Raw genomic sequence first — 15,252 nt, 5'->3', positions numbered from 1 at the left:
CAGTGAAAGTCCCGTCAAAATCAGTCCAGCCGTTTCAAAAATTAGCCGGAACAAACAGACAGACCGACAGACAGACAGACAAAAATTAAAAAAAAATATTTTGGTATATGTACCATTTATACATCCATATGCATTTAGTAAAAAGCGGTTATTTTAATATTACAAATAGACACTTCAATTTTATTTATTTGTAGAGATAGAATATAGTTTTGAATTGTCGATGGTTATTAGGGTAGATTGGGACTGACATGTTGATCTTGTTGAAAATAGACTGTAAATTAAAATAGAAAATATAAATAAAATGTATTTTACTAATTATTTTATTGCAAACAAACATTACATTTAATTAGGTGATACATAGTTTAAAGATTGTCATGTAATTATTAAAGGTTATTTGCCCTGTTAATTTGCGAGAGCTATCAACGCCACTAAGATTTGACTATCCTGATGGCTAGTATTCGATCTGATTAGCTTGAAACCCGGATGCTTTGAACGCACGGGTAGCCTTAAGCTGAAGATTTAATAAAACTATTTTAGTAAGACTACATATAGTATTTTATAGAGTTTATGAAGGGGTGGCAGTTGTAAAAGATATAGCTGGTAGAGTTTTTTATTTTAGTTTTTTATTGTACTTTCCGCTTTAAAGTATGTATAACTGTATATGAACCCTTCGATAGAGCATGTTTTTACAAATTTTTTACTACACGAAATACCTACATATCTGTTATTATGGGGCACTGTTGTAATTGTATGTACATCTATTTCACAAAAATAATAATTAGCAAAATAAGTATTTAAGTACAATATAAAAAAAGAAGAAAATATGCGTCTGTAATTACTTGCATAAGTGAAAGCGCGATATATTTTCACAAAACTCTATTAATGGAAAATAATCTGAAATAAAATATATATTACAACAAGTATTAGAGCACGAAGTCACGAATGGATATAACAACAAGAAATGTTTTTCTCAACGAAGTCTACTTCTCAACCTGATTGCTTCAACGGCTCATTTACACTCATTAGAACACACTTGTACGCAACCGTATCAGCTTACTATAACTGTGTTGCCAGTTCCTATGCGTACATTTTCCATGAAATAATTATATGGAGGATATACCTATGTTTGTTACACGATTTAACGACTGAAAAATAAACTTAAATTTACCTAACGAAAATTTGGGTGTCGTGATAAGAATGGAAGGCCACAGGAGTCGCGGCTATCCAAAGCACAGGTGGTTAGTGTTTGGTGTCAGGAATTGGAGTAAGAAAGCCGTAGACAAATTGAACTGGAGAAGTTTTCTTGACGAGGTACATCCGCGGTTGTGGCAGCTTATTAGATGACTAGCTGTGTCCGCGGTTTCACCCGCGTTAATTTGAGGAAAAAACGTACTAAAAGATTTTTCAAACCGTTACTGTGCAACCCGGGCGACTTACACCGGCGTGCGGCACGACGTTTAGTGATTTCATTTGATTTTACATTGTCGCTTAAATGAGGTGTCTCAATTAAATGCTATAAAAGACAAAGTTTCGCTTCATAAAATTGCCTTGTCAATAGGATAGGATATTGTCTTAGTTTTCATTCGTAAGGATACCGGCTAATAACAATGCAATTAAATCGACTTTTAATTTTTCGTGACCATTATATTGTTAAAGAGTAAAATAAAAATTAAAACTAAGATTTTAAGATATTCATTGAAATCAAATGATGTCATTGACAAATTGTGCATTGCCTCATTGTACTCTTCCTTAGTAAATGGACTATCCAACACGAAAACAATTTTTCAACCAGTAGTTACTGAGATTATCGCGTTTAAACAAACAAACAAACAAACAAACTCTTCATATTTATAATGTTAGTAAACAAGACAATCAATGACAAGTAATTTAAGCAATGGTTTCGAACGTCTCAAACTTCTTTCATGTAGTCAAAATTATATAAATAACAAAATGATCACAAAATCGAATACTTGATTTCATCGAATCGTTATTATTTTATTATTGATACTGTAATACTTATTCTTGACACAGTAATACATATTGTATTTTATGTAATTATTGCAAAAGTAAAACTGATTTAAAACAAAATAAGTATTTATTTATTCGACCATCACGGAAATTCTATTTTTTTACCAACAACCTCGAACCTCTGTTTTCCGTAAGACAAGGCGAGTGTTTAAAAGTGGCAACTCATTATGAACGCAAAATACGGACAAACGTCATGGCACTAATGAATACGAATCGAACCAGGTTACGAGTATCGTGATCATATATTACAAAAAATATCGAATATGTGATAATATTTCCAACAATACACTCCTTTTATATATTTGAAACTAAATATTAGAAAATGAAATAGTACAAAATCGACAAGCGTAACTACGTTTTGCTAAATTACAATTTTGATTAGACTTTATATTTGCTTAAGTTCGCTTGGTATGTAAATTAGTGTTGTTAAGTATATCAACTGACAAATACGTCAGTCAATAAATTATTATTTAATTATAATATAGTCTATTCTGAGTAAAAAAAGCTGTGGATGGAGTTTTCCATTAAATGATTAACAAATTCAAAAAATAAAAATTTGTTCTTAGTTATAGGTACGTTAAATAAGATACGCGTTAATTTACCTATCGAAGATCAAAGAACTATGATTTTTGTCGGTACAAAAGAAATCCAATCAATGACAGATACAAGAAATGGTAATTAAATTTTAAAATTTCGTGTGTTACAAATTCATTACACAAAAGTGTAATATATATATATATATATATAGGCGCTTCTTCCTTAAACTGCATTGTTTAATTTAAAAGAAATCAAATGTACACTAAACCATACCGACACATTATTAATTTCTAACGCGGAACTCATAACGTAAAAATAATGAATAAAAACTTGAATCATAATCAAGATTAATATTATTGCAAACTTGATAGTTTTAATACAAATTGCAGAGTTAAGGCTGCATTGGTTGAAACCACGATAAGTTATCAATTATAGTTACTTATGAACACATACGCCAAATAAGGTAATAATTATGTACTTTTGGTTAAATATATCTGAGTATAAAGTTAGACCATGTTTATATACGGAAATTAAATTCTTGACATTGTCTTGATCGTGTAGCGCAACAATTGAATGCTAATAAAGGTTAGATTGATTTCAATTATGAATAAAATATCTATTAATAGTCATTATTTAAACTACATATATATATTATTAGAGAATTGGAGTAAGACTTACTGTAATATTATTTCATAGATCATAAATTCATTTATTATATAAATAATTAGTATGAGTAAAGCGATTACAAGCATAAAGTTAAGACTCTTTTACAGCAGATGGAAATGCATTGCACATTGTAACTTTGCTTTAATATAATCGTGTGCAAAGTTTGTAATTAAGTTAGATTCAACAACTGTGACTCAAAATTTAAAACAAAAAATTTCCGCAAAAGAAAAAAAAAAGAAAACATGAAACATTGTAGCAGCTCACATTTTCGGTGTAACTCTCTAACATTCAAGGCTTATACTCAATTAAACTGCTATCTATCATGACCTTGAGATCGCGAAGTCTTTTTCCTGACAGAGTTTAATTAAGCTAGTCTACATGTACCTAAGCTCATAACATTATTTGCTGACATTCAGGTACCTAAATTTTTTAAAGGCAACGGATCAGATAGGATAAGATACCTGCATGAATGACCTTTTATAGTGTAATTTTTTTTTCTTTCATGAGTAGTATTTTTTTTAGTCTTACGGTTTTGACTAAGAAACTAAAAATTATAGGGTACACTTTCAAATTATCACTAGACCGAGATAAAGGCAGTAGATAAAATTGGATATCTACATGAAATACCTTTTATAGTGGTCGTTGATCCCTTTAAATCTCAATTTAGAAAGTTTCTTCGCATCAAAGCCGCTACCCAAAACTTATGGCTTCACCCCCAAATGTGTCCCACTTTTTTATAGATATTTTATTATATTATATTTTATAAAGATATAAGGACACGCAATTGCTAAGATTTTAATATTTATCGTATTTTAAACGTATTTAAAATCAATTACGTAACTTACAATAGCCGAGGAGAGTTACAGGTTTAATATTGACATAAAGATAGCACAAAATGGTTCTGAATGCTAATGCTTATAAAGTCTTTTGATTTAATAAAACACTTTTTTCGGATTTTATCGCGGTTTATTGTTAACTTTTGATTCCCGACGTTTCGGATACTTTACAGCAACCATGGTCACGGGAGGACCTTCCGAAAAAAGTGTTTTATTAAATGAGTAAAATTCGCGTAAACATTAGAAAACAATAAGTCTTTTGATAATAAGCGAACGACCTGAGATTTATTTGACGTATTACGTGGTCGCAAGTTGCTTCATTATATTTATTTAAGCTGCACTTGCCAGATGTAACACTTTATACTTAATGCCATTCTTCTAATGACGTCAATTTCTCTCTTAAATTGAGTTTTTTAAGTATTTCAAATTCACTTTTATATTTTGTACAGTTTCAACGATAAACAGAACAACCAAACAGAAATTAATAAAAGGCAATTTTTATAATAATGATAATTCCACCGATTCGATGGTGAAACTTTTGTACTCTTTTCAAAAAACCGAAGTAATGAACTTGTAGGTAGGTTTCTATATTCCAATAATCGATCTTTTAACCCAAATATAACAGTTGCTAAGGGGCCATAGATAAATTACGTAACACTTTAAGGGTGGTAGGGGGTCGACGAAGTGTGACATTGTGTGACATCACATTTCAAAATAAGATGTATCTAATTGTTACTTAAATGGAAATAAAATGATGTCGAAACTGATGTTTTAATTTAATAAATAAGAATTTAGAGGTGTAAAATTGCAAAATATGTGACCTTACACTAGGTAAGGTATCTCAGAAGTGCGACAAGAACGGGAAGGGGTTCAAAAATCATGAAATTCTTGTGACGTAATTTATCGATGGCCCATAATGCATCCTATAAATTGTCTTTATATAGGTATTTATGGTACATTAAAAATGGTTTAAACACTATTAATTAATATCTTCGAAACGTGGGAATAAATAAATTTCACTTTTGATTTTTTTCAACAAAAGGCTGGTAAAATGTTTTTAACACTTCAACACAATGTAATCATAGTTTCTCAAAACTATTATTAATTCGCTATTTCCTTATCAGTCAGTTTGTTCGGCGAAGGTGGCGAGCCTTCTGATAAGAAGTACTTTTGTATGTTGACATGAATAATAAATATTTTTACGTTCACCTCAATATCATTCAGTATTTTCTTACTACAACATGTTGTTATATCTTATCTTACGCAATTAAAGACGCTTCATAAAACCAGACATGTGTTGTTTGTTGATGAAGCTTCTAAATTGATTTAGTAATCTTTTTCCCCATAATATATTTTTCTAAAAACAACATCAGCTATAAACCAGTAGAAGTTTTGGGTGTAAATATTACATAAATTGTTTGCATACATTTACATTTATATGCAGGCGAAACTGTGGGGAACATCTAGTTAATTATGAATTTATTCTTATAACTTGTTGAAATAATTAAAGTCCAATTTAATTTAACTGATAACAAAGCGTAAATATAATACTAGGATACAAATAAAATTAAAAAATTCAGTTAATTCAATCAAAAAATAAATTATTAATTAATACAAAAATAATGAAAACGATAACATTGTAAGAAAAAAATCTCAGAATAAAATTAATTCCTTTATGATCGAACTAAATGCAAAAAAAAAATCACACGAAGAGATACTTTTTAAATAAGTGTATTTGACCTCAGAATGAATGTCAAAGGTCGAAAGCATTACAAATATTAATAAAACCTGCTCGTTTTGTTGCTGCGATGCGAACAGTCTGGCGCCACGATAGAGGAATTTTACTTATAAGATACTTCGTGATTTTGACTTTTATGCACACTTAAGATTGTAGTTATAGTTTAGAATACTAGATATAAATCATAGATATTCACCTACTTATCTATTATAGACCTGTTACCAGTCATCAAAAAAATCGTGAATATAGTAATGCGTCGCCTGCAGTACTATATTCGACTAACTCTTTACTAGATAGTATAACAGTTCCATACCTGCGCCATAGAAGATACCCTTCATTATTTACTGTACAGAAAATGTTCAGATAAATAATAAGTGTAATTCTCTTCATTTAGAAATCGTTCAGTAGTTCAGTAATTCTGTAACAGTAGTTGTATGTGCTGTTACAAAAACATGGCTAAACGGACAAACCAAATGATATAATGACATATAATCACTCTCCCAAGAGCTATATGACAATGTTTACGAGCTTAGCTCATATCTCATCTTAATCTAGCCGAGATATTTCCCTCTAAATCTAAGGATCCAGAATTTCATTTTAGTTGATAGTACCTGAAGTACCTCAAGTTATTCAGAACCATTCTTCCGCACACAAAATTAAAGATAATAACTTTAAAAAATATATATAAAACTAGATCACTATAAATCACTCCACGTCTCTGATCCCCACATAAGTACAAGTATCATATACGGAAAACAGCAAATGTACACAGAAAATGAGGTACTGCCCTTACCTAGTAAACGAAACGATATTCATTACATGTATAGTTAGGTAATCGACGTTGAGTCTCGATCCATCCCGACCATCTTTCACTCAAAGTCATTGAAACAAAGAAAAATAAATTTCTAACATCTTGTGATCTTACATAAATACGGCTTCTCCTTGGCAAATAAAAAAAGATAGAGCAAGGGTTATATATCATTAAATATCCGCAATTCAAATGTGAAAAAAATATATCAGATAAAACTTATTTGAAATTATATTTTTAACTGACTTCAAAAAAAGGAGGAGGTTACTCAATTCGACCGTATACACACACACACACACACACACACACACACACACACATATATATATATATATATGTGTGTGTGTGTGTATGTTCGGGGATAACGATTTTGATGATTTTTAATTTAATCGAAAGCCGATGTTTATCATGTGGTCACATTTAAATATCATCGACATCTGATTACAACTTTTGGAGTAATCTTTGATAATGCGTATTTACTTGACTATTTTTTCGTCTACCTACGTTGTATTACTTGTCGATATAAATGAAGTCGGTTTTTCTTCGTTTGCCTGCAAACACAATTATAAAGCTAAATATTAAAAAACTATTTGTCCTTATTATTTACTTCACTTAAATATAGGCAGTTCGCTCTATTAAAATAACTCTATGAGCGCAAAAACGCATAAATTATTAAAATAATAACTTGAGCAAAACATAAGCAAAAAAAAAAACAATTCTTGGCAAATAAAATAATAATAAATATTTTCATTTTCAAAAGTAATAAAAATAATAACCAAAGAGAATTGAGTAATTATTCGAACTCACAGCTCTATTTGTTGCTTGTCTTAATAGTTACCAAGGCTAAAGTAGGGATGCTAACATTTACTTCGCAATAATACTTTACTTAGTCTGATGACGTAATCGGATGATACTAATATTCTTAATCTCACCATGAACCAGTATATACTGTGCGATTAGAGTACTTAAATGAGAAGAAAATGGAATTGAGGTAATAGTCTCTGTAGTTTTTTAAGATACGATAGCACCGCAATATACGGAGAATGAAATCGTGTAAACAACTAAACAGAAGTGACGCTGACAGTGGCACTTTACAGCGCTTCTAGCTGTACGAAGATATAGGTATAATAGTTTAGCAGTATTGGTTTTATAGATTTATTCTTTTTTGTTGTAATTAATTATAATTTGATTTATTTAATCGAAGATTCTAATTTTAAATATCATTGCAACCGTGCCGTATCGGAATTGACACACACACACACACACACACACACACACACACACACACACACACACACAGTTACATTTTCGCTAAAACAATACACGTCTTATTAAAAATTATTAACATCTACCATAAGAAACATACTGTTTCGACATTATTAGCGAGTATCTATTTAGTAGTTACAGGAAAACTACCGTATCGATTCTAATTAAACTCGACATCACTGCAGCATATATAGCTGTGTAAATGTATACGTCACATACACAGCATCATTTGTCATTTCGTTAGACGAAATACAATAAATAATTACTTACTTACTGAAGTAAAACTTCTTTACGCACGCTTGACTTGGGGAGTAAGCTGGTGAATGCGAACGAAAAGTGTGATCGAGCGAGGCCAACGGAAGTTGAGAGGGAGATATAAGTTAGTAAAGATAGAAAGAGAGAGAGTTACGTTTCGTAAGTTTTACTTCAGTCGTGTGGTCTAAAGCACACTCGTTGTTTCGAGCAAGTATTTAATCTTAAATAAATAGTTTATAATCAAATTACTATTAATAATAAAACATTGTAGTTGTCATAACAATTTTGTATAAAAAATTTCTTTTGTTCACACTGTTTTCTGCTCAACACTGTTCGTAGTTTCAGTACTTCCCCGACCGATTTCAGATTTCGTTTCGTTTTTAGGTTCTCTGTTTATCGAAGAGTGCTAAAACATCCGCAACAACTCACAAAAGTCAAATGTCAAATATCTGATACGAAGCAATTCAAAACGCAGCAGGAATCAGCATAATATTGCTTGGAAATAATTTTCGAATTTCCTCGATTTCACTACCGTACGTCTTGATACAATTTCTTTATCAAACACCTCGAAACTTTACATAATTAATGAGCAGAGGACCTCGAGAACGAAACGAGATAATGCATATTCAAAGGATATATTTTAACTTTTGAATAAATTTAATTGTGTAATATTTGTTACGCAATTGCAATTAAAATATATTTCTGTTCGCTTTCATCGAATACCACGGAGTCATGTGTATTAGCATTAGAGAAACTGTACAAAGTCACCACAAGTGTAGTGTTATTAAGTATGTTTTATTATTTTATGTAAACGTAATTTCATACAATTTCGATTTATTTATTATTTATTTATTTTTTACATTATTTATTTGAACTAAAAAAATAGACACTCCTAAAATTCGTAATTAAGTTTATCTTAAGAGTGACAATCCCTATATATACCTAATATTATAATGTGAATGTAGATTTTTTGTTACGCTTTCACGCGAAAACTACTTAACTTATTATCATGAAACTTTATATACATATTCTTGGAGGTATTAGATTTAACACAGGATTCTTTTTATTTTAAAAAAAAACCGGACTCGCGCACCGAGGGATCGTACGAACAAAATTATAAAAATTATTTTTATTATATGATGTAACTAAAAATTTATGTTTTTCGAAATTTTTCCTTTATCTGTGCTATAAGACGTTGCTTCGTACCAAATTTTTAGAAGCTGAGTTCAGGGGAACACTTTCCTGCGGTTTGCGGGTTTTAGATTCCCTTGCGAGTGTCGAAAAATTGCAGAATAGACTGCGTTGGCTTAGAAGTTTGATTTTCCACAGCTCCAAAGAACAGTAGACCTGAGTTTTTGATATGAATTTCAGCTTGATAGATTTACGTGTTCCTGAGAAAAAGCCTCTTGATAGACAGGCGGACAACAAAGTGATCCTATAAGGGTTCCGTTTTTTCCTTTTGAGGTACGGAACCCTAACTTTACAACTAACTATTACACCCGCCTTAAAAAAGAAAGTAGGTATATTATAATTTAAAGTATTGCACAATGACAATATTCCAAAAAATTTAACTTGATCTACTATCTCAAAACGACAGACACAACAGTCAATTAAGAAAATAATCGAGTATCATAGTTATTAAAGATCTTTTTTGAGATTTCATCAAAATATATGTAATGAATAAGAGTCATGCAGCCGTTCGATGACTCCCCCGGAGTATTTAGATTGTAAAACCGTGCGAAAAATTTGCCATCACTGTAGGTGAGTAGAACAATGATTTCTTACCATGAGAGAAAATACGAAAACGTTGGCACAGTATTAGGTGGAGGACTACTTTAGATTCCGTCACGATTAACAATGCCTCAGTCAGGCATTGTTACTGTACGTGTGACCTCGTACGTTAAGACTTTTATCTAAAAACTCGATAATCATCTACTACATTCCTTAAACTCAGAACCAATGGTTGGTTACTAAAATTTACTAAGTATCTATAGATTTTATAAACAATAACTTAATTAACCAGTAAAAAGTCGAAATTAAAAAGCGATAAGACTGCGTTATTGAGTAGTCGAAAGAATCACGCAAGTGTCTCGAATTGATGATTGGACGAGCAGTTAGTCGAGTCAAAGAAACTTTTCATTGAGCTACATAAGCAATTTAGTAAGGTCTGGTTATTCTTCCTTTTGTGAGAACAATCATATTTGATGCACAGTGAATGTCCTTATAAATTGAATATTACCCTTAAGTTTTATACTTATTGTTAGGTTGTTAACGAATAAGTATGCTTTCATATTGATTTCAATAATGTTTGCTTTGTGCTGTAGTGTTACGCTAAGATGCGTAATGTTTGCGTATGTCGTATATCCATTACAAAAACTGTACAAATAATAATTACCTAAAAAGTCTTGACCTTTATTAAATCTGTATATAATACAGTTAATGAGTATGTTTGCGTGTTAATTCCATGAATTTATTTCGGATTCACAGGCATCTTTTTATGGAAGAATTAAAAAAAAGAACGGAATCAAAAAAGGCAAGACTATCTATTAATATTAGTAAGAACTTATTAAGGATCACGTATAACATTCTGGTTATTTCTGATACTAAATTAAGGAATTGAAGTAAAATTCGATCGGCTACTAAAATACAGATTAAAAACCGTAACTACAATTCTCAGAATTTCTCACGAAATATGTAACTTATATTAATTGAAGTGAAACTTTTTTAGAATTGTTATGATTTGAAACTCGAAATGAAAATGTTTCACGATAAAGAAAGAAACACATATAAGTACCTATAGGAGACAATGAGATTGATAGAATACATTTGCCAGAAGGTTGCCAGATCGAATGACCCTATTATCGGGAGAATTTTTTTTTTCGGCATTTTGGGACTTTGTTTGGGAGAAACAAATATAAAACCAAATTAAAGTTAATATATTAAAAACAACAAAAACAACAACAACAACAACAACGTCTCCTTTTATAGTGAAAATGGAGTCTTTTATATAAGGAGTTCTCACTGAAATCAATTCGTTCTTCTAAGTACTTAATAGCTCGTTTGAAAAACTTCTCTGCTTCTTTATAAAATTGTTTATTTTCAGCATCGGATACTCTAATTGATATGGGTTTGTTTCTACTAAAATTTGACAGACATTTAAACCTCCGATCATCCAAAAGATGGAGTACTTACACATACTAAATATCTAATCTCACGCAAAAGTAGTCACAATCCCCCCCCCCCCCCCCCAGGGACTCTGGTCATATTACTCACCACAGAAACACAACACTGCTTGAAATCAGTACTATTTAGCTGTGATCAGTATTATTAACTGAGGTAGAGCACAGTAGGCAATATCTTACTCATAATCTGGAGCAGTCCTACTGGGAAAGTACCTCATCCTTACACAATATCATCACTTCAGCATATTGCAGTCCACTGCTGGACATAGGCCTTCTCAAGTTCGCGCCAGATATTATGGCACGAACTCATGTGTTTTGCCCATAGTCACCACGCTGTGCAGGCGGGTGGGTGACCGCAAGACTAGCTTTGTCGCACCGAAGACGCTTTACTGCAGAAGATCTCAGCTAAATAATACTGCTTTCAAGCAGTGCTGTGTTCCTGTGGTGAGTAAGGTAGCCAGAGCTCCTGGAGAGGGACTGAGGTAGTGTCGGAAACGCGTTTGCGATGCTTCTGGTATTAAAGTCATCATCAAGTGAGCTGTACGCCTGTTTGCCGAACTATTCATAATTGTATAGAAAGTACATCACAGACAAATAAATAATTTGTACATGATGTCACTGATAACAAAGTTTCGAAAGATCATGAATTTAGCAAGAAAGTTTATAAAATAAGACGAAATAGTTTTCTCTTTCGTATACACATGCCGTAAATGACCCCTGTATTTGACCACTCAGATAACACAACACTGTGAAAGTTTACAACAGTTATGATAACTAAAATAACTTGCCATTTAAGATATTAAGATTTAGGTATCTACTAAAGTTGTCTCTCCAGGCAATTTTTTTTTCTTGTCATTTTAATTGTTTTCTTATATTTCTTACATTGCTCTGTAAAAATACACAGTATTTACAGTTTATTTTTCAATTCGATTGTTAAAAATCAATCTCACGGTACATTAACAGTAATAGATAAGATTAATAAAAATTCCCCTTTTAAAATAATAACAAATTAGTTTAATAAATAACTTTAAATTAGTTTTAAAATAGACCGAAATCGATATTAATTGTATGTTAACGACGTATGTTGTAATCGGAGGATATAGACGGAATGCGAAACATTGTGCTAACCTTAGCTGTTCGAGTGTAACGAATAAATAAATATATTTAGGTACTATAAAATATTAAAAAAATTATTGCATAAAAATTATAGTCTATTAATATTATAACTATTATATATATATATATATATAAGTTCTTTAGTTCGAGCCGTGTAAATATAATATATATCAATCCTTACTAACTTGTATTTAATACAGTCTAATTTCGTAAAACAAAATATTTATTTTGCAAAACTTTAATACTAATCCTCTAATTTTTTAATTATGGTACTGAATAGTAAACGGTACAAAATTATTAAATTAAGGTTAAAAGTTATGAACCATAATCAAAGCATAAATATAAATAAATGATGATAAGAGAATGGTTGATTTATTTAATTTCGTAAATATTTATTCAGCGCTCAAAAAATACAAAATAATTCGGTGCAATTTTTTTTTTAAATTTATTTTTAGTAATAACTACTTGTACTTTGTTTTTTATTGACAGTTAGAATTTTTTTTACCATTCGCATTTATTAATAGGCGCTTTTTAATGTTATCACTTATGTCAGATTAACCTCTTTTTTTCTCTGCTGTCAAAGAAATTGATGAAGTTCCCGAGCACATAGTTCACAGCTCGATAAATCGATTGTAGGCTGTTGCGTGAATGTTTTAAACTATAGCCTCGATTAATAAAGTAATTATATAAAAAAAAAATAAGAAAATTGAGAGGTATGTTGAATATCACCTTAAGACTAACAATTTTAAAACTGCTATCAGCTATCTGCCAGTGAAAGTCCCGTCAAAATCAGTCCAGCCGCTTCAGAGAGTAGCCGGAACAAACAGACAGACAGACAAAAATTGTAAAAAATTCTATTTTGGTATATGTACCGCGTATACATTCATTAGCATTTAGTAAAAAGCGGTTATTTTAATATTACAAACAGACACTCCAATTTTTATAAATTTATATATAGATAAATACAACTCAGTTTGCCTTCTACAAATTCAAACATGTTTGACCTGTTTTTACCCGTTCATACTATTATCGATTATTATACATACATGTACATGATATCGTGTATAAGTACAAAAAAAATATGGAACATTTTGAATAAACTTTTATCATAAGCCCACAAGGCAATCATTTCAAGTCAGTTTAATTAAGTATCATATATTCCTAATAGTCCAGTCACGATCATCATTTATTGTATTATTTATAGGATAGAGATGTACTTCATTTTAGAACCATATGCGACAGTAATAAGGTTAAATTTAACACTGTCAAAAATAAAAAGGAAAAAAAGTTTTATGCAAAATTTTCTAGAAGCTACTAAATACTTGTCTTATGGAAATATACAATTAACACTATATGATAAGATCGGTAGGTTATTACTGGAAAAAGTTCAGTCTATGAAACCCATATTGGATTTTTTTTTATATTTAAAAGTGAAAAGCAAATACGCAGTTCATATTACAAAATATGTTCATATGTGAAATAGCATATTCTGACACCCCGATTTATAATAAGACCTTTTCATAACCTTTGCAGTCTTGTAAAAAAAGAATAAATATAATAAGAAATGGAAGATAATTTATGCGAAGATTTAAACATTTATTAAGCTAGTATACATAAATTTATAATCTAAACATAAAATGTAATTTTATACGCTGACAAAACCGCAAGCAACAACTAGTGGATATACCTATTAAATTTATTTCCAAAGCTGTTCCTATACATAATGCTCAAAATTTAATACAAATTAAAAAAAACAATGAATTTATCTTATTAAAATAACAGACCTGACTTATATTCTTTATCAACATTTTACCTTGAAATTCATTTGAGTTCAAGCCGTAAAATTAATAAATAATTTGAACATAGGTAGACATATTTGCTGCTGTGTGGCTACGGCAGTAAAAAATATAGGCACCCCCTCTTCTTCCCGTGGGTGTAGTAAGAGGCGACTAAGAGAAAACACAGTTCCACTACCACCTTGGAACTTAAAAGCCGACTGATGGCGGGATGATGACCATTCAACTGCTGGCTTTGAAATACACAGTGCGAAAACGGGCAGCAGCGTTTTCGATGCGACAAAGCCAGCTCTCCGGTCACCAACCCGCCTGCCCAGCGTGGTGACTATGGGCAAAACACGTGAGTTTGCGCTATATATGGCGCGACCTTGTGAAGGCTTATGTCCAGCAGTGGACTGCGATAGGCTAAAGTGAGTCAGACATATTTGAGTAGACGCACCGTCTGTCATAAGGCTTTGATGTGTCCTAGGAATCGTAAGATTTTGTAAAGAACAAACGTAGGTATGCAAATTTTACAACAGGAAAATAAGTGTTTTTCTGTCATTATAAGGACAAATGAAAGTTGAAAGACCAGTTCCCCATAATAAAGCTGAGATTTTTCGGAGACCAAGAACGATAACATGAGAAAAATAGATTAGTCTATGGAGTTTCGAGTTTAGATAGAGAAATTCTTATCTAATGAGATTAGATACTTAGTATCCTAAGCACTATTGAAGACTTATTGAAGGGAATTTTGTAAACAGATAATTTATCTTGTTTCTTAAAATTACTTTAGATACTATGTCGTAATTTACATTTCTTACATACATTTTCATACTCTTCTATTTCATAATCATATATCATTCTTCTTCATATTCCATACTTTTTCTATCTTTACGCTTCAATCTATTATATCCTTCAGCTGGGCATAAGGGCTCTTTCCCCATGTTGGAGAAGGTTCAAAACTTAATCCACCACGCTGCTTCAATGCGGGTTGGTGAATATATTCCCTAATATGAATAACGATAGATATTAGATGTACATG

This window comes from Melitaea cinxia, chromosome 8 (genome assembly GCF_905220565.1).
Source record: "Melitaea cinxia chromosome 8, ilMelCinx1.1, whole genome shotgun sequence".
Classification (NCBI taxonomy): domain Eukaryota; kingdom Metazoa; phylum Arthropoda; class Insecta; order Lepidoptera; family Nymphalidae; genus Melitaea; species Melitaea cinxia.
This window is presented reverse-complemented; position numbering follows the sequence as displayed.